Genomic DNA, 26,253 nt, shown 5'->3' on the forward strand with positions numbered 1-26,253 from the left:
AGAACTTCTCCCCATTACCTAGATTTCTGTCAATATGCACATGGTTTTAAGATCCCACCGCATGCGGCCTTTGTAGATCTAAAGTCTGCTTTTGATTCCATCCCTAGAGAGAGGCGATGGAAGAAACTATTGTTAACTAATATTGATAAACGACTCCTAATGCTGATATATAGGCTACATAATAATACCAAACTGAGAGTTAGATGTGGCATTCAGGGTCAATTAACTGATTCAATCCCTGCAATGTGAGGAGTCAAACAAAGGTGTGTGCTTGCCCCATTATTATTTAATTACTATATCAACTCAGTAGTACATATTGATAAAAAAAAGTTCCACCCTCCTAAATTAGCATATAGGCATGTCTCACTTCTTCTGTATGCCGATGATATGGTTATTCTTTCACAGTCTAGGGTAAGGCCAAGAAGAGCCCTAAAACCTTTTGCACAATTCTGTGAGGAGAAAAAGCTGCTGATAAATTATCAAAAGATGTAAATAATGACCTTTGCCAGGAGAGTTAAAAACAATAGCTGGTACATCAATGGCAACAAAATAGACCAGGTACACTGTTTTAACAATCTAGGAATGACCTTCCATTCTTCAGGTTGGAGAGATACACACCTAGATTGTGCTTCACAAGTAGCACGAGGAGTGCCTCGGCCATTATATCCTACTATCATACCAAAGAAGGGTGATATGTCCCTGAAGTTTTGAAATTATTTGAGGCAAAAGTGGTGGTGGAGCTACTATATGATGTATGGTTGGGCCCTTACTTCAACCTTGCCTGGATAGAGACAGTACAATCTAAGTTTCTAAGATCAATTATGCAAGCCCCTAAATGTGTCTCTAATACAGCATTAAGATTGGAATTGGGAGTCATGTGAGTGGAAACTCGAGTGTGGATTACTACCCTTAACTATTGGCTAAAGGTGGTATTCTCACCAATGGGTCTGGCCCCACTGATGCTTGAAGATAGTTTCCAATCACAGCGGAATTCAGTTGTTAAAGAAAAGCTTGCATTTTATGGCTTTTCCCTTGAAGTGCTGCAATCCATGGGTTACGAACAAGCAAAAAAGGCTGTAAAGCAAAGAATATTGGATATGGAATGGCAACAGGAGATAAGCAAGGCCCCAAAATGACTTAAATCATGGAGACATGCTTTTAGCACCAAGCCAGCTGATTATTGTCAAGCCCTAATAACTTCCAAATATCGTAGAGCATTTGCACTGGCTGGCTTTGACGTGTTGCCCTCAGCAGTGTTATATGGTAGATATGGTGGGATTCCTTATTCTGAACGTTACGGTCCATGTAGGATGTGGGTCATACAGGCCATAGAGGATGTGGGTCATCTTTTATTATACTGTAATTTTTATAGGGATTCGCGTGAATCATTAATTTTACCCTTGATTAAGGACTTAACAGGCAGAGGAGATGAAACATATATTTTATTTCTCTTATCAGACCATCAAGCCCACGTTACTCATAATGTGGCTAGGTTTTGTGTAATAGCAATGAATATACGACAGCATCTAATGAGTAATTTACTGGAGTAATCTACTATACTACTGTATATTCATAAAGTTATTGTTGCTATATTATTGTATGGACCTGATTTTGTGCTCCGCCCTCCCCCCTTCTTGCTTCTGTACTGGCCAAAGACTGTAATAAAGTTTATCTATCTATCTATCTATCTAAATTTCTGTTATAGCAGAGCTCTACAAACAACTTGCCCAGAAGATCGATTCTCTGCACTTTACCAATATATAGTTTCTTTCACATAGCATCGTTTGATCACATGCCAAAAGTGTCAATATATTATTGTCAAGGAGCTTACTGGAAAAACACAAGCAGAGATGGGTAGAAGGAAGGTGTGATGAGTATATAACCACAAATGTTCACACATATATCATGTGTCAAAACATGCTCCATCAAACAGATTTCAAGATCAGATTATATAGCAGAGACATCAAATAATGTGGCTTTTATTGAAATAAAGAGAGTAGAATTTCTTATAATGCATAGGGGGAAGGCCCAGCTGGTGTCATCTGTCCTAGCTGAAAGAGTAATAAGATCCCAGTTAAATAGGATAGTAATGTTCCCAGAGCAAAGCAAATAGGAATTTAGATGGTGACGACCACATACAGGTGACCATTTGAGACTTGGCAGACAATGATTACACACCTGGCAAGATGACCTTAATTACAGAAAGTTGTCATTTTGGAAAGAAAATAATCAGTAAAGTTAATGCAGAACTGCTTTTATTGAGAAGACAGGATTAAAGGAATTGAGTTGCATTTTCTTAAGTGGTAGCAACTGGAGAAAGAAGGTGTAACACACTCTAACAATGTTTCTCAACCACCGGTCCGTGGACCGGTGCCGGTCCATGAGGAGTTGAGTGCTGGTCCGTGCTGGTCCCTGAAGAATTAACACCCCCCTAAAAAAATTTCGAGCTGGTGAGGGCTGCCACCACCTGGAGCTCTCTGGAGAGCGTTTCTAGGCAGGCAGCCCTCGAAATGAACGTAATCCCAACAGCGAGGGCTGCCTGCCTAGAAATGAGCTCCGGAGAGCTCCCAGCAGCAGTGGCCCCCACCAACTCAAAATTGTTTTTTGGGGGGTGACTGGGGGTGGGTGCGAGGGGGGGTTGACCCCTTTACAAACTACTGGTCTAGGAAAATACACACAAAGAATGTACCAGTCTATGACTCCAAAAACATTGAGAAACTGCTCTAAAGGCCAACCCTGAATTGTTGTAAGTCCCTGGGCATGAGATCAGCTCCATTCAAATCATGTTTTATCCAAGACCAAGAGGACCAGTGTGGAGTAGTGGTTAGACTAGAACTGGGGAAACTCAAGTTCAAATTCCCATTCAGCATGAAGCTGATGGAGTGATTCTGGGTCAGTCACTTATCTCTTAGTCTAACCTGCCTCACAGGGTTCTTGTGAAAAGGGAAAGAACCATGAATACTGCCCTGAGCTCCTTGGAGGAAGGAAGAGTGGGATATAAATGCATTAAACAAATACATCTCTTAGTAGTGCCATGCATGCATGAAATGCACAGAACAAGGTAACATAGAGACCATCACTTAGGGCTTGTTCACACATGCACATTCACAGTTTCATGACTAACTGCTGTGGTGTTTTTAGTTAATCCATTCCTTGATCCTGGTCAGCTTTTGAATGGGGTATTCCAGTCCTGGAGTAGAGGCGGGGCTAACAAACAGCCAGCAGCAAGAGTACTGAGAAGCAGTCTGCACGTGCCTCTCTGTACATCATATGTATTTCATTAAACTATTCATATTCCTGATTCCACTCCACTGCCTTGTCCTTGCATACCACAACTCTTTCCCTTGGATTCTATATCGGCATCATCACGTGGTGACTTGCATGGGTGAATGATATATCATGGTTCTAACATCACATAGAGAACATGCATATTACCGAATGCCACCACAAACACAATACTTTCCCATTGAGTCCATTCTTTTTCACGTTCAGTCATTAGTCATCAAATAATGAGACACCAAGCAGCAGAAACACATATACAGGAGTCCCTGAGGTTTCTATATCATTTCCCGTGTGTGTGTGTGTGTGTGTGTGTGTGTGTGTAAGTGTAAGGCAAACAGCTGCAAGTTCCTTCCATATGTATTTTTCAGATATGCTTCAGTATAAAGCACATGTTTAGTAAACACCAGCCACTAGTATGTATACTATCCAGCTGTCAAAGATAACACTTCTGCCAGTACACAGAAGAAGGCGCCCTTCTGCTCTTTTGATGTCTGTGGCTAGCCCCCCATATCTCCCCTATTTAGTGGTTTTTCTCCCTTGTGCTATGCTGAATTAAGAGCCATCACATTCTACAGTGTGCAGAGTTCAAGACTGACTGGCAGTCAGACAAACAGCTCCTACAATATGCTAGAAGCAAGGGAGGCACACTCTCTGCAGTGGCACTTTGCCAGCTTTGAGTCATGATGTTAATAAAGCTATAGTGAAAGCTCCTTGATAATTACAGGGCTGGAGTCGCATAATTACCTGCAAACTGCCACTGCAGAGAGTTGTGCTCACAGCTTTGGAGGCACAGAGCACACGCCACTTTTGGAAGGTCCCTAGACAGGCTCTTGGCTGGTGTGGAAGAAGGTGAGCGCACATCCACCTTGTGTGCCTAGCTCACTGCACCATATAGCGGTCTATGACAACTCACCACAGCCAACTGGCCACGACCAACTGGCTGCCAGCCAACTGGATGCGGCCAGCTCGCCGCAGGGAACAATGCAACTCCCTCCTGCAAGCCCGTCCTGTCACTTTGGCTTTCGATCTGGAGGGGACAAGCGGGAGGGAGGTGAGAGGAAGCTAAATTTCCACCTACCGCCCACCAAAGCATGCCTTTCACATTCTGCCGTGGAAGGAAGAATCTCTCTGCATTCCTACCTGTGGGGTTGGGCCTCATGAAAAGTGAAATGTCAGGTGCGAAGCCTGCACCAGAGCTTTAGAGCAGGCGAGCTGCCATTTTCCTCCTCATCTTGCCCCTTTGCGGGTCTCCACAAAGCAGCAGCAGACCTTGCTGCTGAGTTCTTTTATTAAAGCAGACTACCTCCCGTGTATCCCAGGGATATTAACAGAACACCTGGGGGAACAGGTGTGTAGTTGAATTTTGAATTGTTTAGCAAAACTCTTAGGAGGTGATTTCCTGGCCAAGGTGTGTCTGCATGTTGGATTGTTGTTTTTTCATTCTCTGCAGGAAAGTACCACTCACTGCGCCCTATGGCCCGGTATAAAACTGCTTACGTGGCAGAGAAGATATCAAGATGCCACACCAATCATTCACTCTGCAGGATTGTACAGACTGTTAGGCTTTTATCTATTAATTTATTTTTGCATGAACAAGAAACTGGGCTGTAGTCTGGGCTGCATTATCTGCATGTTTTCATATGGTCAAACTAGACATCACGTTAAGCAGGTGCTCTGAAGTAGCATCCTTATTCTCTCTGTGCAAAGTAGCATGCATGGGGAGGGGCACACTGGATTGGGACAGTGGTGGAAGCATAAATCCTTTGCCCTGCCACAGTTTAGATCCAGGGTTCTCTCCCCGCTACCCCGCAGCTTCTGCTCCAGGTAACAGCAGCTCAAGCAACTGATTCAGACAACCATGGGGAGGAGAGGTGGTCTTGTGGCAGCAAGCATGAATTGTCCCTTTTTGCTGTCTGTCTTGGGTTGCATTTGGATGGGAGAATACCATTAGCCTTTTCTCCATAATTGGTAAACTTTATGCCAGACACTTATACTGGAAACTCCTTGACGGGACTGAGTGAGAATGTGTACTGGCAGATGAGCAGGCTGGCTTTAGAGCTGGACAATCCACCTTAGACCAGGGCCTGGTCCTGAGGCATCTAATACACACGTATATGAACAAGCCGAAGGCTGTGCACTGTATGCTACCTTTGTTGATTTCAAGGCAGCCTTTGATCATATCTCTCGTGATAGATTATGGGGGAAATTATCAAATTCGTCAATTGACCGAAGGTAACTTCTGCTAATAAAAAAATCTTTATAGGGGCTTTCACCTAAGAGTGTGCTGCAATCCGCAGGGACACTTAACAAACCCCATTAGAGTGGAAAAGGGGGTCCGGCAGGGCTGTATATTAGCCCCACTACTTTTTAACTTCTTTAGTAATGATATAGTGGACAGACTTTCTAATTTGGAATTTCACCCACTGAAACTGAGCAGTAGACATCTAGCTATCCTTCTCTATGCAGAAGATGCTATGCTTCTGTCACAATCTCTGGTGGGGATGAGAAAAATGCTGAGAGCTTTGGCTGACTAGCGTCATGAAAACTTGATCTCCATCAATTACCAGAAGACTAAGGTCGTAGTGTTTGCCAAGAAACCTATTATGCATAAATGGCAAATTAACAAGGTGGATGTAGCGCGGACATTGCAATATAAATATTTGGGAGTCATCTTCCAGGTGATAGGAAAGAGCAAACTAAGGCATCATAACAAATGCACTGAGGTCTACTACTGCGATTCTGAGAGTCTTCTTTTCGGCATGGGGCAGATATGTTCCAGCTGCCATTAAGGTCTTTCAGACTAAGGTTATCTCACAGCTTCTTTATGGCTCACAGATTTGCATATATCATGACTTTTGTCTACTTGAAAAGATCCAGTCCAAATTTCTCAGGGCGATTTTTTCAACCCCCTATTGTGTGTCAGATGTCAAGCTGCAATTGGAAGCTGGTTTGTTAAACTTGGAGTCCTCTGCCTGGATTTATATTTTCAACTTCTGGCTGAAATTGATTTCCCCCCTTCTGGCTGAGCTCCCTTAATCTTTAAGGATGAATACCCTTCTGATTGGACCCACTTAATCATTGAAAAATCAAAGGTATATGGACTGTCAACAGAATTTCTATTCCCCTTGGGCTATGATAATGCCAGACTGATCTTTAAGCAGCGTATTATCGATATGGGACACCAGATAGATTTAGGTCAGGCATCAAGCTACAGGTGGTTTGGAGCAGTTAAGCCTTTGCAAAAACCAGGCAACGATCCATAGAATCTGACATAGCCAAACCACAGAAGAGCCCTGACACTCGCCCGGATGGATGTGTTGCCCTCTGTGGTATTAGAGGGTAGATTTAGGAGCGTTCCTTTTTTGGAGAGATTGTGTCCTTGTGGGAATGGCATTGTTGAAACAGTAGGTCATGTGCTTTTGTATTGCTCATTTTATCATGATCTGCGTCTTAGATTTATTGCTCCTCTTGTTTTTAGATATCCAAATGATTCTGATGAGTTTTATATAAACTCATTTCTTTCTGATACATATATTGGTGTCTCGCTTCTGGTGGCCAAATTCTGTACAGCTGCGATTAAGACCAGCCCATGGTGTGTCGGAGATGGTTAATACAGCTTCCTAATTCATTTTGTTTTTATTTTGTCACCTTATTCCATTTTATATTTTCTGTAATAGTTCTTAGTTGTATATTTTATGTGTATGTATGTGTGTGTGTGTACACATATATGTGTGTGTATACACACACACACACACACATACATGTTCACTTTTTGGGGACTCTTGTATCTGGATTTGAATTGTGTGCTGATCTTTGATTGTAATAAACTGAATTGAATTGAATAGCTGCTCTTCCCAGAGCGGCTCCATCCCCTAAGAGGAATATCTTACAGTGCCCACACTTCTAGTCTCCCTTCCACATGCCACCAGGGCAGACCCTGCTTAGCTAAGGGGACAAGTCACGCTTGCTACCACAAGACCAGCTCTCCTCTTGAATTGAGGGTGCAGGAGTTGTCAGAAAAATGCTCCATTGTGGATACAGACCATAGGCAAGCCAGTGATAAGATGAACATTAGAAGTCAGTTCCAGTGACCACTTGGCTGTGAATTCACCATGACCACAGTGAGCCACATTGAAACAGGGGCGTAACTACTATTAGGCAAGGGGAGGCGGCTGCCTGGGGGCCCCCACGCCTCGAGGGGCCCCCCAGAGGCAAGTCACATGTGAAGTGTGTATGTGTGTGTGTATCAGCGAGGGGCCCGTTTTAAAATTTTGTCTCTGGGCCCACTCCAGCCTTGTTACACCCCTGCATTGAAACATGCCATCCTGGTCATGAGTATTATGGCTGCTGTTTCTCATCTAGATGCAGGAAACTTTCAGGCATACCCTTACATGAAAGAAGCTGGCTGTTCTAACTTCTAGCCCATGATACAGAAACACTTTCTGCTTTTATTTTTACGATGCAGTGGCCCCAAATCCCCTGGTCCAGAAATGCTGCTTGCTCAGCACTGGAATGATCATGCTGTGATTATATTATGCTGGCCATGCTCAATAAGAACTTATCCAGCATGAGTGCCTGGGAATTGTCTGGCCAGTGTTCAAGTGACCAGTTTCTCTCTTATGCCATCCATCACTGACTGCATTTTAGATGAAGAGGCAAGTACACTTGATTTATTACACGGCAAGAGTATCCATTCAATGCTTAGCAGAGGTCTAGGAGAGAAAGAAATGTGAATTATGCAATAATTAATACTCCTTCAAATCTCAATACGTCCTTTTCAGTGGAGATGTGACCTCAGTGACTCCTGCTCAGCCACAGGAATTCACAAGTGCAATCTGCTTGCCTAGAGAAAAAGACTTAGGCTGGAGGCAGATAATGGCTTTTAAGACAGGTGATAACTTGGTGCATGATTTCTTGCAATGTACACACACAGTTTTGGTTTTTGTCATATGTAGTCTCACAGGTTTTGCAGATTTTGAAGTGCTGCAAAACCTGCAACGCCAGTAAACTGAGGTGATAGTGGAATGCTATCAATGCAAGTGGAGGAGAGCTGGTCTTGTGGTAGCGAGCATGACTTGTCCCCTTAGCTAGGCAGGGTCTGCCCTGGTTGCATATGAATGGGAGACTACATGTGTGAGCACTATAAGATCTTCCCCTTAGAGGATGGAGCCATCCTGGGAAGAGTATCAAGGTTCCAATTTCCCTCCCTGGCATCTCCAAGATAGGGCTGAGAAAGACTCCTGCCTGCAACCTTGGAGAAGCCGCTGCCGGTCTGTGTAGACAATGCTGAGTTAGATAGACCAATGGTCTGACTCAGTATATGGCCATTTCCTATGATCAAACAATAATACATTGATGACTCTATCATACCACCTTCAACTCCCTGAATAAAAATCATCTGTTTTCAGCAAAGTCAACATATAACAACATGTAACTGTAAAGTCAAATATCATAATAGTGAAATCATCCATTTTGATGTCCTGTTAGGATACTTACCATGGTCTTAGAAGTGTGATGTTCTCCCAGACTATGGGGTTTATTCTAATATTTGTAGAGCACTGCTCTGCTATCAGAAGTTTCTTCCACTCCGCAAAAGTTAAGGATGCAACCCAATGTATGCATAAATTTGCCAAAATCCCAACAGAAATTTGAAAGAACCTCTTGAGTAATGCAAGCTGCAATTTTTGACATCTCTCCAGCCATTGGCTAAGGGGCTATGATGTCATGGAATGTTCATGAACATTCTAATACCTAAAGGGTTAAACTCTGCAAAAATTGTTGAGAGCAGTTTGCCTGTTTGTGGGAAGAGCTGAAGCAAGGATGTGAATATGTTTGACTGGGGTGTGTAATTGGTGTGTGTTTGAAAATGGTTGCAAGAGGTGTGCATAAGAATGGAAGTGTGTGTGTTTGTGAATGGGAGATCGTTACAAAGACTTATTACAAACAAAATGTCTTTTAAAAAAAATTGGTGACCTCTCCATGGAAAATATAGAATTATGCAAAAATCCTCTTATAACTTTCTATTTTGGCAAAGCACAAACTTTGCAAAAATGAACAGATTTATTATTTAAAATCTGAACACAACCCATTCTCAGGACTTGGAGCAGGTAACAACACTAACTGCTCAACAAAACAGACCTATAAGGTACCCATTAAAATGTTAAATATTAAAGTGCAATACTGAGTTAAAATTACTCCTATATCAGCTTAATTCAAGCCATTAAATGCCAGCTTAGCAAACTTCTTACAGAGTTTCCAAAGGATTCAGGCTCAGACTTTGGCAAATCTCCATGGGAAGGGAGTTCCACAGGAGTCGGATAGCCAGTGACAAGCCCTCATATTGTATTACAGATCTCTGCATGTCCTCATGTTACAGACTTAGATATTTTAGTCCTGAGTACATTTCAAATTATTGTAAAAATAGTGTAAGAGAAAAGGCAATTTTGGAGATATGTATGACCCAGGACAATTCTAGGATTTATTTATTTTTTAAATACACCCTTCAGAGTCAAACCAGTCCCAGACTCACTTCTGCACCAAAAAGCATGAAAAGGTAGATAACTAGGGCTGGGGAAAAAAATTAAGGCAAGGTAAATGGCAGTTGTGAACAATATAATATATGAGACCGTAGAATATGTTTTACTGCTTATGTGGAGTGGAAGTTAAAAATGATACCTTAACTTACAATTTTCATGCTTTTTGGTGCATGAGTTAATTTAGAAGTTTCTTGAACCCAAACAGTTTATTCTATATTTTTCTTGTGATTTGAAAATCACAAGAAATTGCATGAGCCTTCACTGAAGTGGGGACAATGTTTAGCTTCACTACAGTTCTATAAACCTTGGCATTCATACTGCACTATAAGGTGTTGAAAGCACTTATATACTTTTTCAGTAATCATTACATCAGTTCTATAAGGTGTTCCACTTGTATTATTATCCCCATACTATCCGTGTTATTATTGTCTGACATCAAAACCAGCACTACGCTGGTGCTGTGGGGGATGGACAATTTTATTCAATCTTCCCCCTCCTCTACAGCCCACTGTGACTCCAGAAAATATGACCCTGAGGGTCATGTGACCCTCAGGGACATATTTTTGGAAGACACAGTGGGCATTAGAGGGAAGGGGAAATAGGAGATAATTGCCACTCCTCCATAGCACCAGTGCAGTGTTAGTCTGCATGTCACCCAATATTTTCATAGATTGTTCAATCATTCAAAAAGCTGCCTTCAGTCCTTCAAGAAGACATGTAATGTAGTCTATTGTTATTATCTCCGTATTGTCTCCTGGTGGTGTGGTGTTAACGTTGAGACAAAGTGTCTTATAACAACCCTGAAATGTAGTCTGTTTTCAAAATGAAATTGAGAGTCACCATAATCAACAATTCAGTAGTAAAGAGGGTTTAAATGGTAAAGGCTGGGGTGGGGTTGGCAGGGGGACATTTATACTTGGTAGGATTTCTGTCCTAGATATTCTAAGAGTTCTGGTCTGGGCCAAGCACAAGCTGTAGGTTTTGCGCAAAAGAGTAATATGATGTGGGTGGAATCCTGGCAGCCTCTCCAATAGCAACTGCAACAAATATATCTCAGGGATGTATTACTCTGCCTGGATAGAGGGACGGAGAGCCTATGCAACAAACACATTCATGTCAACAGCAGGAGTAAGAAACATGTTAGTGTGACTTAGTTCTATAATTGGCTTCTGGTTTCCATTAAGTGTTTGATAAAATTACTGAAAGATTAGATGAACATTCATATTTTGCTTTTGCTCCCAGTTTTAACAAGTAAACAAAAGATGGTCAATTCAATTAGTTAGGTAAGGTATTGGTCAGAGCAACTTCTAGCTTGACACCGTGTTTGTTAATCTAGATTCTAGAAGTAAATCTTATTGTGTTCAATGGGATTTAACTCCTGGGTAAATGAACATATTGCTACAGCACTCTCCATTTCCCCAGACAGTGAGAAGAAGTTCCAGAGATGCAGCATTTCTCAGATCCTGGCTTCCTTTGAAGGAAAGATCACTGGCGACTGATAGTGTTTTTGTCATATTTGATTTATTTACAGATATACAAGTTCAGCATTCGATAGAGTTGAAATACATAGCAGAACACTCCTACAAGAGCAACAGATTACATCAGATCCTGCACCGTAATGTGCTTCACTCTCTGCCTAGCAGGGGCGTAACTAGGTTGGAGTGGGCCCTGAGACAAGATTCTTAAATGGGCCCCCCCGCCGAGAAATTTTTTAATAATAATAATAATAATAATAATAATAATAATAATAATAATAATAATAAAATTGATTTCTATACCGCCCTTCCAAAAATGGCTCAGCGCGGTTTACAAAGAGAAAAAGGTGCCTCTTTGCCCAGTTAGCAGGGGACTTTTATTCTCACATTTCTGTCCTCATTCAAAACATACAAAAAACAGATGTACAAAATTGAGCAAATGAGAAGAGAAGAATTATATGGGAGTAAAACCTTTTTTAAAAGGAGTCAGGAAGCGCATCTTTGGAGGCTCAAATGGATACCTTTCAGGCACAACTATTTCCAAGTCAAAAATTCCTTTTTCATATGGTGTATTTGCAAAACCAAGGATCTGAGCTTGAAATTCATCTAAGCGACTTCCAGTCTGCCAGCAAGTAATACCCGGTGGTGGCTCTGTGGACAGCAGATGCAGCTCCCTTTTCAATGGTGAAGCTCTCTGCATTGTGCTCCGTTTTCGAAGAAGAGCTCTAAGAGCGGAGCCGAATGCGCTCAGGGGTGTAGCAAGGTTGGAGTGGGCCCTGAGAAGAGATTTTAAAATGCCTTCCCCCCCAAAGTCCAGGGCCTCCACACACCCCAGGCTTCCAAGGATTTAAGTCTGATATTTCAAAATAAGTATGCTGCCAAGAAATACATTTCACTGAATACACACACACACACACACTTCACAATATATAGTGATATACACTGAATACTATATATTTGTGCTACTTTTAATGCCTAGAACACACTAGAAACACTAATTATTAAAATAGGCCCCTTGCTGCAGATTAGCAAAGGAGACTTTCAACCATGCAGGGTGAGCCTATGTTTGTTTTCTCAGAATTCTGAACAAATTCAGTCAAGTTTGATTCCAGGAGGTTTTTCACAAGAGGCTTTTAAAGCCCTTTAACACACATCTCCTCTGGAATGGAGCTGCTGCATTCACATGTTGGCCAGATTTACCCTAAGGGGAAAAAATATAAAAGCACAACACATGCGTCACTGTTCTCACTCACGTCTCAGTTCTCACTCAGACCTGGGTTGCAAAACAACTTGAACATAAGTGTATTTATGAATGAATGAATTAATTAATTAATACATAAATAAATTTGTTCCAGAAGTTTTTGTAATTTCCTGCTATGAAACAAGCCACTTATAGGACTTTTTAGAGGGTTTTTTTAAGCCAGCAAATTTTCCAATCAGTTTTAAATTAAATATTCAGAGACTTCTCAGTCTCCCCACCCCCCCAATCAAAGCCCTATGGCAAGTAGTTCCCTATATAGGGGTAGGGGTGGGGTGTAACCACAAAAAGGAATTCACATTCTACCTGGCAAAGGCTGAGCTGTCTGGCCTGGGAAGAGGGTCTGCTGCAGAGAACTGTAGTGGCTACTCTGACTGCAAGCCTTCTTCCTGGGGCTTGCCAGCCTACTCGAGTTCAGGCTTTACTGAGGCCTACACGGAGGCCTCCCTGGAAGCCCCGCCCACCCGCTGATCAGCTGAGAGGCGGGGAGAAAAGCAGCTTGCCTGCTGCTTTGATTGCCGACCAGGACGACAAGAAGGAGGGAGGGCAAACAGGGCAAGTGGCTGAGGGGCCTTGGGGCTGGGAAGGGGGCAATGGGGAGTCATGTGAGGGGTCTCTGGGGGGCCCCTCCAGGCAGTGGGGCCCCGAGACGACTGCCTCCCCTTGCCTAATAGTAGTTACGCCCCTGCTGCCTAGCTTCTCCATTCTGGATTCTCCAAAACACAGTCTGTGTCTCCTGTGTACAACTTTTCTCTTTTCCAATTTGCTGTTTTTGTTCAGAGAGAGAGAGAGAGAGAGAGAGATCACTTTACACTCTCACATCAACTTCTCCCATCAGATGGGTCTAGGTACATACAATTTTACCCATCTTTTTCTTCCCCTTCCAGATACTTCAGAGCCATCAACAAGCTGTTCAGAGATATCCACCAAGCCTCCTGGATTATCAGCCAGTGATCTGCCTAAGAAAGGGGCTGGCAAACTAGCATTGATAATAATAATAATAATAATAATAACCCCAAATCCATTACAATACTAAGCTTTACCATTGGTTTGTCTAAGTCAGTATTGTCTACTCTTGACCAGCAACTCTCTTAGTTTTCAGATAGAAGTCTTCCTTAGCTATACCTGGAGATGCCATGGATTGAAACTGGGGCTTTCTGCATGCAAAGCATATGACCCAAAGCACTGACCTCCACAGCCCCTCTTGTGACCAATACAACAGCGGAGTACAACACTGGGCAGATCCAGCTGCTTGATAAAATGCATACTTTGTTATATTTATATCCTGCTTTTCCCACAGAGAGCAGCACAACGTAGCAGACACAGAGTTCTGAAGCAGTCCGACTCAGACCTGTTTAACTTCCGCTACCATGACCTGACCTAATAATACCTGATATTAAGGCTGGATAGATATTCTCAGTACCAGGACCCATATTTAACTGCAGGTGGAGCCTTTCTTCCCATATGTTTTGCACCAAGATTTTAAAAAGTGGGTTGAGCTGAGTTTCTTTCATTAGGCCACCTGGGGTGGGGGTGGGAGCAAAACAACATATTTCACCGAGACTTCAGGCATTTCCAAATGGGGCTTTCCCCAAGTCTCCAGGTTTCTTGCTACAGATTAATAAGGCTAACTCTTTAAAAATAAAATAAACATTAAGAAGATATAATGCATGTTGCATTAAGCAACTCGGAATAAAAAATGTATTTGATTTTATGTCTTATGAAAAGGGCACTCGGCATGAGAAAACTAAAAATAGATTTGCTCCTCACACTGGGCAAAAGCCAAAGTGTAGGTGTCGAAATGATCAGGCCATTAAAATGGTTATGTTATCAGACAGTCTTATAAAGGTAGGGAAGGCACAGGTGATCCCACACTGGCTGATGATTTGCTCCCTGACAAAGTATGCAAAGTAACCATATACATATCTGGCTGCTTTGCTTTATTGCAGTTGCAGAAATTGGCCTGTATGGTCACTGAATTCGAAGGTTCTGCACATTCTTCTTAAAATATACCAGATTCTGGGTTCCCCCTGTTGTGGAGTTTGGATAATTGGCATATTCATTGGTTTTCCACCCCCCTGTTTCTAGGCATCTCAAGGCTCAGAGAGTGAGTTACAGTTTTCAAATGACTATGCACAGGTGTCCAACTGTCCCTGTTTAGCACAACCCCAGTTTTCTGGAATCTGTCCCTGGGAAATCACTGTCCTTCTTTTGTCCCTCTTTCTGCTTCTTGGGGATGCCTTGTTCAGTTTTTTTCACATGAGTTGCTAGAGCTGCCATTCTTCAGGACTGGGACCTCCCCAAAGTCCCTAGAAGGTATCTCTAGTGTACCTGCATACAAATGGGTACACAACACTGAGGCATTATGCAGAGTGCATCATATAATGGGTGGAATCCAGCCTTCAGCAGTATATGATAGCTGTATGGAGAGTGAGCAGCTTGGGTTGTAAACCTTGGTGTGAGAATCGGTGAGTACAAATGTCCCCTTGTTTTTATCTTCAACATATTGGAGGTATGGAACTGGCTCACCTGCTTTTAAGAATCTGAAATAATGTGCTGTGTATGCACCTTATTGCCTGGTTCAGGGTTTCTTAACCTTGGGCCCCCAGATGTTGTTGGACTACAACTCCCAGAATCTTCAGCTGCAATGGCTTTTGCTTGGGGATTATGGGAGTCGTAGTCCAACAACATCTGGGGGACCCAGGTTAAGAAACCCTGGCCTGGTTTATTGTCTATTTGAGGAATGCTTGTAGTCCAAATTGTATGCCACACCTCCCAACCTGCTTGGCCATGCCCCTACAAAGTACACCACACCTCGCAGGTTGCTTGGCCACACCTCCTACATATTCATAGGCATGCCACTGTTTTCATTGGTGAAATGCTGGAGGGCATGCTACATATAAGGTAAGGTGAAGTGTGCCATCAAGTTGATTTCAACTCCTGGCGCCCACAGAGCCCTGTGGTTGTCTCTGGTAGAATACAGGAGGGGTTTACCATTGCCTCCTCCCTCACAGTATGAGATAATCCCTTTCAGCATCTTCCTATATCACTGCTGCCCTATATAGGTGTTTCCCATAGTCTGGGAAACATCCCAGCGGGGATTCAAACCGGCAGCCTTCTGCTTGTTAGTGAAGCAGTTCCCTGCTGCGCCACTTAAGATGATGCTACATATAACCAGCCTTTTAAAAAAACCAAATCTTTAACATATGCACAGAAACCTGGCCCTAGCCCTTAGCCAGAGGGCTCCAACTTCCTCCTTTCTTCCAGAAAGGATTTGACTGCAAGTGCCAGGTGCCCTTTGGCAGACAGAAGAGAGGACAGTTTGACCCAAAGAAAGAAAGGTGGCTAGGAGATGACACTCACTCCTAATTAAGAACATAAAGAGCAACTGCAAACTGCTCTCAAATCACTGCCAAAGGGCAAGAGCTGCTTAGGAGGGATTTGTGTCATGTTTAGGAAAATTCTATTTCCGAAAGTAAAAGTTGAATATATGTGCCATATTCAGAACATTTGAGATAGAATGAAACACACATGGCATGACTGATTTATTTACTTACTTGCATTTATATCCCACTCTTCTTCTGAGGAGCTCAGAGTGGTGTACATGGTTATTTTTATCCTCACAACAACCCTGTGAGGTAAGTTAGGCTGAGAGATACATGACTGGCCCAGAGTAAAGTGTGTCATCAAGTTGATTCTGACTCCTGGTGCTCAGAGCCCTGTGGTTTCCTTTTGGTAGAATAAAGGAGGGATTTACCATTGCCTCCTCCCGCACAGTATGTGATAATGCCTTTCAGCATCTTCCTATATCGCTGCTGTCCAATATAGTACCAGCAACCTTGACCGATAGCAAACTATTCCACTTCAGAAACCAAGTTCCATTGAAAAACACACACAAACACATGTCTTCCAGCATTTCCCAAAATGCTTAGGCTTAGGTTCTGTTATGTCTCCAGAAGCAGGGAATCCTGCAGCAGCCGAGTCTGAACCTGGGAACAAGAGCAATCCCACCCTTCCAAGGTGGAACTGGTGCAAACACACCTGGACACTGCCACAGCCTAGAACGCTAATCCTAGTTGAACAACAAAGAAATACAAAGCATAAGTAAGATTCCTTGAGTGTACATTTTGAGTACTTCGCTATCATGCAAGACTCAGAAGTTTGGAGAGTGTATCTAGGGGAGAGAGGGCAATGTCTTCTTTGGAATGCAAACTATCCTGTATAGGGGTCTGGTGGTGAGATGTAGGGAAAAGACACCACCGCTGCTGGGTTCATTGACTTGTAAAGCAAACTGTGAAAATGAGGCCAACTGACATCATAAGTAGCCATCCAATAACCAAGTGAAGAACCAGAAGGGAAATCCAATGGCCTGCTCAGCTGTGAAACTTTGCTCTGACAGCTTTGGACAAGTGACCCCTCGGAGAGATACGGCCACAAATTACTCAATGAGCACAAAGTTCAGGCTGCACAAAAGCCTCCACTCCTTTGCCAAAAAGGGTTACAAAACAACAGTGTTCTTGCAGTAGCAAGTCTGGCCAGTTTGCTTGTGAGATTCTGAGATGCCAAAACAATCCCAGGAAAAGGGCAGACTGGAGATATTTTGTAACTTTACCGCGACAAGGCTGTCTTTCTGCAGTTTCCCAATGGAGACCGATACAAGCAATTGAGGCTCCATTTACTGCTAGTGCTTTGCCTGTATCAAAGCCTCGGGTTAATTGTGGACATAATGGGAGATATCGGCGTCAAGTTTCCAAGTGGACTTGAATCCTTGCACCAGGCTATGGGCTTGGCACAGTGATATAATGTTTAATTCTGTATTTCATCAGCTGACCCAAGTCTAAGGACACTTTCAGATAATGCTGTCCCAGGGATCATAGCAGCCATCACAGTGCCAAATTGGGAATGGGGCCAAAAGTGGCTTTTAAAAGAGGAATCGGTTAGCATGGCTGGAGGTGGCATGGAGGTGGGACCATTGTTGCTGTTCAAGCATTAAGGTCATCATTGCCTCCTAATTCCTGCTGAGGCTGCTCGTCATCTTGTGATCAGCATTTATTATTATTTATTTTTACATTTCTATTTGCTCCTCCTCCAAGAAGTCCAGAGTGGTGTACATGGTTATATTTATCCTCACAACAACCCTGTGACGTAGGTTAGGCTGAGAGATAAGTGACTGGCTCAGAGTCACCCAGTGAGTTTCATGGCTGAATGGGGATTTGAACTTAGTTCTGGTCCACTACATCATGCTGGTTCCCATTCAGTGGTCCCCATTGCACTGAATGATCTGATTTCAAGTGATGCTAATGCTTAAAGAGCCTTTGGATGGAGCGGCCTAAAAAATAAGTAAGTAAGTAAGTAAATAAATAAATAAATAAATATTGCTATTTTCTAGAATTATGGCCTACTTTTTATTTAATGATCATAAAGCTGCTTACAGAAATAATGAAATTAAATCAGTTCAGTTTTATTTCGGTCTCTGAGCAGCAATACAAAGTAGACAGATAACATTTAAAACAATAACAATTCATCCTACAGTATAACAATTGAATTGAGTATTAGGGTCTGTCTGATTCTATTTGCCACCACACAAAATTTGGCTACATTATATGTAACAACAACAACAACAACAAATATTTATATACTATCAGAGTCATGTTCAGTTCAGCAAAAAGAAAGCAAACCAAAAACTCATCTGAAGGGCCTGGAAAATTTCTTAGTAAAGGAGCTATAAGAGAAATACGAGAATCTCAGTAAAAAGTACAGTATAATAAAACATGAGCTATAGACTCAACTGCTCCATCTCCAGTGGGAATACCTGTTCCTCATAAGGAATCTGCTCAAACCTACTTTCCAGAACTGCTGATGGGAGAGCATTAAAATGCGCCAGTGATAACATTCTCCTATACTTAGGCACCGTTAACGTGCCTAGCTGGTGCAGTGGTTAGAGTGCTGGATTAGAACCAGGGAGACCCGAGTTCAAATCCCCATTCAGCCATGATACTTGCTGAGTGACTCTGGGCCAGTCACTTCTCTCTCAGCCTAACCTACTAGACAGGGTTGTTGTGAGGAGAAACTTAAGTATGTAGTATATTGATCTGGGCTCCTTGGAGGAAGAGCGGGATATAAAATGTAAATAATAATAATAATAATAATAATATATTTGATTCCCAAGGTAAAACATATTTGTAACATAACTTAGATCGTTTTGGTGTGCAATACCTAGGAGCCTTTGTCTGAGGGCTAACTTGGCACATTCATGGCCTCGCGCAATCAATAGCTCAGGAGAAAATCCAAGAAAATTAAATTTATTCACTATTAGTAATTTCCATCATGACTGAAAGCCATCCTTCAGTATCAAAAGTGCCAAAGATAAGCTTTAACCATTACATGCCAACTTTACTTTAGCCATACTCTAGTTTCCACACTTGGTACATCTGCCTCTAAATGTAAAATCACATTAGGCACACAGTGAGGCAATTGAAATAGGCTTCTCAGAAACTTCGTTTGTGATAGACACACCCAGTAACAGTCACTGGAGGTACTGTGCTGGGGGTGGATAGGGCCAGTTACTCTCCCCCTGCTAAATAAAGAGAATCACCAAGTTAAAAGGTGCCTCTTTGCCAAGTTAGCAGGGGTTACTCCAATTACTCAATCTTGTCTGCAAAACACTAAAATAGGAACAGATTTCAACCTCTAAATGTGGAGAAAGAGGGAGTCAGTCTAACCTCTTTAGGGAGGGGGAGCCACCACTAAAAAGGTCTTGTCTCAAGTATCTGTCAGCCAAATGTCTGTTAGTGGCTGTCATGGATCCTCCAGTGCCATTACCATGTGTCACAGGCTGGTCTCAACCAGCCCCATGATCCTAAGCTTCACCACTGCCACCAAGTAGACTTTTGTTTTTTCCTATCCTCTGGCTGGGTCTACTAAAACTGCCTTCCAAACCTCTGTCTTGTTCAAAGTTAGGAAGGGTAGAAAGGCTTCTAAGCATGCGGTGGGGAAACAGACAGCAGCTACAAATTTGTAAATTCAAACCAAGAAATTTTGACTTTAGAATAGTTTGGTTCAAATCGATATTTCTTGTACAAAGCAGCAACCAAATGAGCACAAGGAACAAATAAACTATGAGCAAAATGCGTCCTATCTATTGTGCACTAATACTGGGCCCTAACTCAGAACCCTCACTAAGAGACCTCTTCCCATCACCCTTAGTAAACTTCTGCAGCAAGCCTGGCTTGTTCTGCTCTTCCTTCCCAGTTCTGGGGGTTCAGTCCCAGACTGTTTCTTCCACTGCTTTAGGAGTGATTCGGTCATCCAGAGAATCACAACTCTCCCAGTGATTTCTCAGCTCTTTCCAGCACCAGTTCTGATTCACTCTCAGACAGCAATTCCTTCTCTTGAACAATCTCCAGCTCTCCAACTTGTACTGCACTAAACCCTGCTGAAGGCAGCCTCCTTATATGCTTTTTCTCTCCATTTCCCCCCCCCAAACAAACCACTCAACACAACTGAAGTTCCCTCCATTATTTTAAAACATACCCAATCAAATCAAATCCTCCCTTCCCTCCAAAACCAACCCAGTATATTTCTTCTCCCTCCAAAACCAAACTGTAGAACAGGAGCTGTGAAAACTTGTCCTCTGCTCAGCTTTTTAGCACAGGGAGGCACTTCACACGACACGTGCAAAGTGCCAGGAGGGTTTGTGCGGGGAGAGTGGGCCACCTGGCCCCCAGAAGTTCCAGGATGCTCCGCACGAGTGAGTGGGGCATTCTTGAGAGACCTCCGAGGCTGGAAGGCTGGCTGCAGCCTCCCAGTCAGGGGCCTACTTGTGTGTCGCCATGCACCGCAGTGGCAGACGAGCAAAAAAAAAGAGAGAGAGATTAACAGAGTACTCGCTCCGTTAACCTTGTTTAAGGGGAGGAGGAATTAGGTGGGTTAGTTGCCTTGGAACCACCAGACCTGGAACCCACAAGCCTGGTGGTTCCCATGATCCATAGAAAGTGAGCTAGGCTCCCTCAGCCCGCTTTCTACTGATCGTGGGAATAGCTTCAGGGAGTAAGCAGAGCAATTGCAATAGAGAAGTCTTATATTTAAAAAGAGGAGATCTTGTGCCCCATCATTCCTTCACAGTGGCAGACCAGAGAGCATGGCCTCGGCAGCCAACCGTGAGAGTCAGGCAGGTTCATCGTTGCCTCCAAAACACTAGAGCTAGGAAGGATTTAAAGAACTGCTTAAACATGTGCAAGGGGTTTGTACTAGCTCAGTATAATATTAGATGTTTAATATTTGGACCGCCGTCTCTCCTCCCCAGTGCTGTTGTCAAAAACCATTTTTGAAACTTCTTTCAGTTGCAGCTGAACAAAACATGTGGCAAGCTTTATCTGTGGACGATGGTAAGCATTAAAAAGTAACTTCTCTGTTTGAATAGCAGCAAATGGAGAGAAGTAACCTTGCTTCCATTTCTTTGGGGAGTACTCCCCCCCCCCCGCCGCCGCCCGGTTCTGAGGGCAAAGTACCACAGATATCTCAGATTAGACAACAAGATTATTAGCTTAAAAGTTCTCCTGCGTGTCTTAGCATTGTCTGTGGGACATACTGCTTTTGACTTAAGTTGTAACGGATGTCAACAGGAAAGGTAGGGGCCCAATTTATCCCAAACAAGGCCACAGCCATTTCTAAAATTAAATGGGAAGGCTGCTATTTCCTAACTTATTAGTCCTTCCTGGAATGATGTGCACTGAGAGAAAAGAACTCTCTCAAGCTATTTCTATCAGTAGTACTCCTCATGGGTGCACACTCTTATACAACAAAGTTTTGGTCCCAAGTTCTCCTGTTTCTCAGATCTCCCTTCCTTATGAGTAATTGCTACCTCAGCTGAGGTGACCGTCAGTCCAGTATATGGCAGGTCCAGAAGGTGGAGGCACATCTAGGGAGTTAGGAGTATGGCTGAAGCAACTGAAGGATGCATATAGTCAACTGCTTATACTCACCAGTTTAATGACTTCCCTCAAGGGAGACTATTATTTTGTCTCCCAGACTTTCAGCAGAATTAAACTAGCAATGGCTGCTAACAGTTTAAGACAGAACTACATAATGCATCTCACTGCTGTTCAATCAACTCTAATGAACTTCAAGTGAAACCATGGGGATTGACCAGTGATATATTAAGTTAACCATCCTGGGGCTTTGCAGATTGCTACCAAAAGGTTCTTTAATGACTGCCACGCAGGTTCCTTGGAGTATTCAATGATGTGTGGTTGCTTTGACATCAAAGACCCAGTGTTGCTCACCATTCTCCTGGCTGAGACTGGATACGAGGTGGCTTTTAAAGGTAGAGTGTATCATCGTGTCGGTGTCAACTCCTGGCGACCACAGAGCCCTGTGGTTGTCTTTGGTAGAATACAGGAGGGGTTTACCATTGCCATCTCCTGCGCAGTATGAGATGATGCATTTTAGGACATAGCAACACCACCTCCTCAGCACTCATCCATGGCATGTCAGCCAGCCAGCCACCAGGCCAAAAAGTCAGTTCAAATGCCTTGACATCATCCATGTCTGAAAAGGAGAAAATAATAAATATTGCAATGGAGGAAGGCAAAGCTCTATTATACCCCTAGCAGAGAAGGGGCTTCTATTTTTATTTCCTTTCCCAAGTGAATTGTCTGGGAGCCATGTTTCATTCAAGAACCACAGTTTAGATACCTGTGAGCTACACAATTGTATTTCAGTTATAGATTGATTTGTGGCTTAAATAGATTTATATAATATGTATGTTTATTTATGGCTCCATTTTTTGTCAGAATGGTCTCAAATCGGATAACAAAATTAAAATTATACATTATATAAGCATAAAACCAATAAAAACACAGAGAAAGCATAAAATAAGCATACCCAGAGCCCTCACAGAAGCTTGTTTCATCCCAAATCAAAGGCCTAGTGGAACAAATAAGTCTTTAATGTTCGGAAATGCTCTTCCCTGGGAAGAATCTCTGTCAATGCTCTGGAACACTCTTCCCTGGGAAGTTCATGATGTCCCATCTCAGCCTTGAGGTCAGGGGTTTTGAACGGTGAGCTCCCAAATGTTGTTGAACTACAATACCCATCAAACTGAGCCACAGCAGCCTTTGGCCACTGTGGCTGGGGAGGTTGGTAGTTGTAGTTCAATAGTAGCTGGGGACCCAAGGTTACAAAACCCTGACCTAAAAGTCAAGGTTGAGAACCCCTGACCTAAAGGTTCGACAACACGAACCTCCCAGGAATAAGTATTCCAGAGCCTGGAAACACAATGAAAATGCCCTGTCCTGTGTGCAAGCCAGTCAAACCTCAGCCAAATTAAGTGTGTGCCAGATTTTGCTGCACAGATATGTTTTGCCAATACTTTGTACCTATTTCCATTCACTTCCCCTACTGGCAACTGTGATATTGGAAGCTTCATTTAGTCATCTTTGGGTTGCTTTGGGCAAGCCGGTGAGCTTTTCTCAGCCATTCTCTCTGCACAGGATTCTTGAGAGAATCAATAAGGCACTGGAAGGTGGTTTCTACAAGGGAAGGAGGTATGGACGCAAGAAACTCAGTGGGCTTATAAACCGTGTGATTATTTAACTACAGAGTCTGTGAAGCATTTCTCCATGTGGTTGCTAAGATGCCCTCTGTCCTATAACCCCACAAAATATATAAGCAGCACTGCCACTGACTCAGACAGATGCTGCCAGCCTGGCTGGAATAGAAGCTCTGGGAGTGCAACACCATGTTTGTGCCAAATGGGCTAACTCTCATAAGGGGCATTTGTCGTTTCAGTCCCTGTTGCCCTCTCATTGGTTGATGTGGAATCGCCTCATTGGCAGCTGGGAGGGATCCAACAGCCAAGGTTAGAGCACTGAACTAAACAAGCTCCAGGCATTCAGAATAGAGGGAGATCGGGCAGGAAGACTCGGAGGGCCTTTTTTCTTAGTTGAATAGATGGCAAGCATATCCCCCATGGCAAAAGAATCAATGCAAGCCAAGTCTTACTTCAGCATCTTTAGTCCAACAATCGTGCTTTGGTTCAGTGGGTAATTATACAGGGCTCAAGCCTGCCAATAAGCTGGGCCCTGCAATATACATTCCAGCTGTGCATGCATGCATGTATATGTATGATTATTAATTATTATTAAAAATATGTATACCCCGCCTCTTCAGTACGCTACTGCTAGGGCGGCTTACAGCATTGATAAAATACATATAATTAAGAACACAGTGTGTAGAATTAAAATTTAAAAAGTTAAAAATTAAAATACCAGGCTAAAACCACAATTAAAGTAAGTTTAAAAACTAAAAATTATGAGCTATCAATGAAAAAAAATAGACACTAAAAAAAACCAGATAAAAGCAGAGGATAAACTATTTAAAAGTCTCTGTAAAGGGATGCATCTTCAGTTGTTTCTTAAAAACACTGAAGGAGGAAGCAAGGCAAAGCTCTTCTGGGAGGCTGTTCCAAATTTGAGGGGCCACAACCGAAAAGGCCCTGTCTCTAGTTCCTGCCAGTCAGATCTCCGCTAGCAGTGGGATAATGAGTAAGGCCTAAGATTAGGGATGTGCACAGAACCACAGACGGCCAGTTCGGCGGAGGGCGGATTACCTTTAAGGAGCAGGGAGGGTGCTCTTTCCCTCCCCCACTGCATTTCCCCCCACTGGCACTGTCTGCAAAAAGGATAACTACCTTTAAGGGTTATCCTCAAAGGTAACCCACCTGCCGCTGAACTGGCCAAACCGCCAGTCTTTTTAACCAGTTTGGCGGTCCACAAAAGGATGCACATCCCTACCTGAGATGCCGAACGTAGGGCAGGCTCATATGGGCAAATGCAGTCCGATAGTTACTCTGGTCCCAAGCCATATAGGGCTTTAAAGGTCAAGACTAGCACCTTGAATCCAGCCTGGAAGCCAGACTGGTAACCAGTGACGCCGCCACAAGATGGGTGTAACACTCATGACGTGACTTGCACCCATGAGCATCCTAGCAGGAGCAGGTGTACACACACCTGTTTTTCTCGGGTGAAAGAAATGTACTCTGCACATGTTCCAAAGAACTCTGGCATCAAGAGATGAGATCTGACACTTAAATCATGCCCTGAGATGCAAACAGCAGTGTAGGCTCATGCAAGGGGTTGCACTAGTGCACTGGGTTTTGCTTTGTTTTTTAAAAAAGCATATCTCTCTCTCTCTCTCTCACTCACACACACACTCTCTCTCTCTCTCTCCATGGCACATTGAAACTGCTCTGAAAGCCACCTCTAAAGCTGGTTGCCATGTGGCATTAGCAGCTGCAGTCTGAGGAAGAATTCTGAAACACCCAAGTTCCCAGAACTGGTTGCATGGTTTGGGGGAACATATTTTAGATTCCTTGGTTTACTTTAAGCCCCACTGTAGCTTCAGAATACTCTGCATCTCTTGCACTCTCTTTATTCTAAAAACAGTATGGAAATATCACCATGTGTTATGTGTGCTTGACTACAGGATGCAATTCACCTTTAAAGCATTTCATTGATGGCAGGGAAAGAAAGAGTCTTTTTCCTTTTCGCCCAAGACTGCCAACAGACCCTGCCAAAACTCTACTCTATGTGATGCCTTGACATTTGAAATGCAAAAGCTAAAGAGAAGGGTTCTGCAAGGAATTGGCAGCAAGCAGCTCCACAGAGTTTAGACATTAGGAGGCTACAAAGCCTGCTTTTCTGAAGCTGTCTAGGACCAGGGATTAGTTTGCTAACAAAAACGAAAGAGAGTTTTGCAGCACCTTGAAGACTAACCAATGGATCTTAGCACAAGCGTTCATGGACTACAGTCTGCTTCATCAGATGCCTGAAGTGTAAAACTCAGTAGATATAAACATGGGTAGGTGTAGAAGGGGAAAGATAATTTTAAAAAGAAGTGTCCAATGGGAACAAGAAACGCAAAGAGTCCAGTCTTCTTGTGACTAGCTTGAAATTATAAAAGATAAACATAATGGCAATTCACAGTAATAGAGGTAAGTGGTATCCCAAAATGCAGAGAATGCTGCCACCTTCTGTTCAAGTACTGGTAGTGTTCTAGCTTGTACTGTTTCCTTCCTAGGCCTGTGCAGATTCAGTTTTGAAACAAATCTTTGCTAATTTGCTCCTCCTGGCCCCACATGGAGGCAGCCACACCCCCTGCTTACCATTGCACTCAGAGGTGCCAAGCACAGCATCTGGGAAGGGCCATTAAAGTGAGTCCAGCTGTGGAAGGCTCTGGTGACAATGGGGAAGCCACATCTGGAAAGCTGGCAATGTTCCTTTCCAGCTCTATGGGTTTCTCCAGGATTACATCTCCCAGGGTTCCTTGCACACCTCCTGGCATGACTTCCTACAACTTTATATTCCTTTCAATGGTCATCCCCTGCTGCTGTGCACAGACTGCTCTGCAGAGAGGTAAGCAGGGGGGGAGTAGCTGTTTCCATACAGGATCAGCTGCAAATGAGACCCAGTGTGGTGTAGTGGTTAGAGTGCTGGACTAGGACTGGGGAGACCCGAATTCAAATCCTCATTCAGCCATGATACTAGCTGGGTGACTCTGGGCCAGTCACTTCTCTCTCACCCTAACCTACTTCACAGGGTTGTTGTGAGGAGAAACTCAAGTATGTAGTACACCGCTCTGGGCTCCTTGGAGGAAGAGCGGGATAGAAAATGTAAAAAGTAAAAATAAAAAAAAAATGATT

The sequence above is a fragment of the Hemicordylus capensis genome, chromosome 6 (assembly GCF_027244095.1).
Source record: "Hemicordylus capensis ecotype Gifberg chromosome 6, rHemCap1.1.pri, whole genome shotgun sequence".
NCBI classification, from domain to species: Eukaryota; Metazoa; Chordata; class Lepidosauria; order Squamata; family Cordylidae; genus Hemicordylus; species Hemicordylus capensis.